Source organism: Salvelinus sp. IW2-2015, linkage group LG16, assembly GCF_002910315.2.
Source record: "Salvelinus sp. IW2-2015 linkage group LG16, ASM291031v2, whole genome shotgun sequence".
Classification (NCBI taxonomy): domain Eukaryota; kingdom Metazoa; phylum Chordata; class Actinopteri; order Salmoniformes; family Salmonidae; genus Salvelinus; species Salvelinus sp. IW2-2015.
In genome coordinates this window covers 32,914,056-32,917,974 of record NC_036856.1, presented here as the reverse complement: position 1 = coordinate 32,917,974, position 3,919 = coordinate 32,914,056, and the positions used below count along the sequence as shown (strand labels likewise).

At 51.5% G+C, this 3,919-nt stretch overlaps 1 protein-coding gene across 1 annotated transcript in view; it reads left to right on the top strand.

The window, feature by feature from the left end:
• Window positions 1-226: 226 nt before the first annotated feature.
• LOC111975470 (tensin-3) overlaps window positions 227-3,919 on the top strand; it is an 86,558-nt gene continuing 82,865 nt past the window's right edge. Inside the window, exon 1 of the mRNA XM_024147555.2 lies at window positions 227-350. The gene's annotated coding sequence lies outside the window, so the exon portion shown is untranslated. The remainder of the gene's footprint in view (window positions 351-3,919) is intronic.

The window sequence follows — 3,919 nt, the reverse complement described above, 5'->3', positions numbered from 1 at the left end:
CCGATGCACAGCACGTACGTTGGCAACCACACATCACACACACACACACACACACACACACACACACACACACACACACACCACACACACACACACACACACACACACACACACACACACACAATCTGATCCGCAGCAGTCAATAGATGTCATTACTTGAAAAGGCAGGGGCAAAGTGCAATTTAAACCAACTACAGTAAATCTCTCTCTCTCTCTGTTTCTCTCTCTCTCTCATACATAGTCTCCACCCCTACACCGTCCCAACCCTTTCTCTCTCACACACAGTAGACATATAAAAGCGCAGTAGATATTCTTTGGGGATTTCACAGTTGATAGGAGCCCACTATTAGGTAAGCCTCTCTGCTTTCTCGTGTTTGTGTACATGTGCGTGCAAACGTGTGTGTGCTGTCTCTGTGCAGTAAGCTCTCTCCCTCTAGTGTTAACTAACACTGATTCAGTGAGGTGGAAGTCATGATAAGCTGCTCTTAGTAAAACTGTTTTAGCTACCTACTGCTCTAAGCCCGGGGTTGAGGAGTTCTATTTCAACACTTGAATTGGCCATTGAATTTCCCCATTGGAGTTCAGTTCATTTTGTGTAATGACAAGTGGAATTGAGATGGAATTGATCCAAATCTTGTTTCTAATTAGATAAATAGAAGAAGTGAATGATAGAAAGAGGGGATTCAGACAGTCATAAACCACACTTTGGGGTTAAGATATGCAGAGGGATAGAAAGGGGAAGAAAGACATTGTGGAGCCTCAAGCCTCACAGTTGGCACATTGCTTGAGCATTTCCAGGGCCATGAAGACTCATGGGTAATGATGTTTATTAGTGAAGTGGAGACTAAGAAGATATTATACTGAGTTGTCTCTTGTTGTACTAATATTAAAGGGGCCAGCCTGTGGGATTGAGGTTCACTGCCAACTTGTGCTATCCATTAAAGAAAGAAAAGAATAGACAAAGGTAGAAAGGACGTCTCTGATACATTTTGGGACACATTCCTCACAAACGTGAGGTAAAAACCACCTAATTAGACATGGTTAGTTTGGTTTGTGGACTACTCTACACTGAGAACACCCTATGGCATGTGTGTGTGTCAATCGCTTTTTTCTCAAGTAGAGCAGAGACAAATATAGGGGGTACTGGTCTAAAAGTGTTCAATAAACAGACAAGTAGTATTAGAATTGAGGCTTGGCTAATGTAGTTAGACTGAGGCATTTGCCTGTAGTATTTACATTGCCTTGATATTGGTGTTTGAGAGAGGACGAGAGTGTTTGTAATTTATCATCTCTTTGACATCATCACTGGAGGCAGTGATTCCGTCTGATGTTTTCATTACAGGACTCGTGTGACATCATCAGCATTATGTAGGGTCCTCAGCACTGTATGGTAGTCAGTCTGTCTGACTGATGTTGTCTGATGTTGTTATCTAAACACACACAAGTTCCACTAGGACTGTACATAGGGCCCAAGGACAGGGCAGGCAGCCAGGCAGGCAGGCAGCCAGTCAGCCAGCCAGTCAGTCTAGCACAGGTTCCAGCTGGATATGTTGAAAATGTAAAAAACCTTTTATTGACACAATTACATTGTTTTACATAAGGAGAGAGGGGGGGGGTGGGTGATCGTGAGTGTTGACGAGAGGCAGAGAGGGGGGCGGGGGTGAGTTTAGTGATTGAGAGGGGGGAGGGGGGGTGAGTGAGTGACTAGAGAGAGAGGGGGGTGAGTGAGTGTAGTGATTGAGAGAGAGAGAGGGGGGAGGGTGGGTGAGTGAGTGATTGAGAGAGAGAGAGGGGGGTGAGGAGTGAGAGAGAGAGAGAGGGGGGTGAGTGAGTGGATTTGAGAGATAGAGAGGGGGTAGTGAGTGAGTGAGTGGAGGGAGAGAGGGGGGTGGCGTGAGTGAGTGATTGAGAGAGAGAGAGGGGGGGTGAGTGATTGAGAGAGAGAGGGGGGGTGAGTGAAGAAAGAGAGAGGGGGGGTGAGTGAGTGAGTGATGAGAGAGGGGCGAGAGTGAGATGAGTGTGATGAGAGAGAAGAGAGGAGAGAGAGGGGGTGGGTGAGTGAGTGATGAGAAGAGAAAGAGAGAGGGGGGGGTAGTGAGTGACTGATTGGAGAGGAAGGGGGGAGGGTGAGTGAGGAGTGATTGAGAGAGAGAGGGGGGGGGGTATGAGTGAGTGATGACGAGAGAGAAGAGAGAGGGGGGGGTGGAGTGAGTGGACTGATTGAGAGAGAGAGAGGGGGAGGGTGGGTGAGGAGTGGATTGAGAGAGGGGAGTGAGTTGAGTGAGTGATTGAGAGGAGAGAGAGAGAGAGAGAGAGGGGGGTGTTGAGTGATGATTGAGAGAGAAGAGAGAAGGGGGTGGAAGTGAGTGGTGACTGATTGAGGAGAGAGAGAGGGGGGAGGTGGGTGAGTGAGTGATGAGAGAGAGAGGGGGGGGTGATGTGAGTGAGTGATGAGAGAGGAGAGGGGGAGGGTTGGAGTGAGTGAGTTGATTGAAGAGAGAGGGGGGGCGTGAGTGAGTGAGAAGGAGAGACGGGGGGTGATGAGTGATTTGAGAGGAGAGAGGGGCGGGTGGGTGAGTGATTGACGAGAGAGAGAGGGGGGGTGAGTGAGTGAGAGGCGAAGGGGGGGTGAGTGAGTGGATTGAGAGAGAGAGAGGGGGTGAGTGAGAGAGAGAGAAGGGGGTGAAGTGATTGAGAGAGGGAGGGGGGTGAGTGAGTGAGTGATTGAGAGGAGAGAGAGAGAGAGGGGGGTGAGTGAGTGACTTGAGAGAGGAGAGAGAAGGAGAGAGGGTGCTTGGGGGTAAATTGGGGGGGGTGTAGTGAGTGATTTGAGAGAGGGGGGGGGAGTGGAGTGAGTGAGGAGAGGAGGGGTGCGGGGGGGTGAGGGTGAGTGAAAATGAGAAGGAGAGAGGAGAGAGGGGGGGGGTGGGTGGTGTGGAGGTGTGAGAGAACGCGAGAGAGGTGGGGGGGGGGGCTGGTATGTGAATTGAGAGAGAGAGGGGGGTGGGGGGTGAGTGAGGGAGAGGGGGGGTGGGGAGTGATTGAGAGAGAGGGGGGGCGGTGAGTGAGTTTTGAGTGATTGAGAGAGGGGGGTGTAGTGAGTAGGATTTGAGAGAGAGAGAGGGGGGATGAGTGAGGTGAAAAATTTGAAGAGGAGAGGGGGGGGTTGAGTGAGTGGTGATTGGGATATTGTGAGAGGGGGGGGTGAGTGAGTGATTGAGAGGAGGGGGGGTGAGTGAAGTAGCAATTATGAGAGGAGGGGGGGGGGGGGGTGAAGTGTGAGTGTAGTGATTGAGGAGAGAGGGGGAGGGGGGGGTGAGTGAAGTGAGTGATGAGAGTGAGAGAGAGAGGAAAGAGGAGAGGGAGGGGGTGAGTGAAGTGAGTGAGAGAGGGGGCGGGGGAGGGGGGGTGGTGAGTGAGTGATTGAGAGGGAGAGAGGGGGGGTGGGTGGGTGCAGTGAGAGAGAGAAGAGAAGAGGTGGGGGTGGGTGAGTGAATTGAGAGAGAGAGTGGGGAGGGGCTAGTGGGCGGGGGGTGGTATGTGTTGAACGAGAGGGGGGGGGGGCGGGGTGGGGAGGTTGAGTGATTGAGAGAGGGGGCGCAGTATGTAAGAGAGAGGGGTGTGTGAGTGAGTGTTGAGGATGAAGAGAGGGGGGGAGTGGAGGTGATGCGAGAGAGAGGGGGGGGGAGGGGGGGTGGTAGGAGAGTGTTAGAGTGAGTAGAGAGAGGGGGGGTAGTGAGTGGAGTGAGTGATTGATTGAAGGGGTGAGATGTGTGGAGAGGGGGGGTGGTAGGATGTAGAGAGAATGGGGAGTGATTGTGAGAGAGGAGAGAGAAAAGAGAGAGAGAAGCCCGACACATCTAACGCTAAACCGTTCAAAAGTTTGGGGTCACTTAGAAATGTCCTTGTTTTTGAAAGA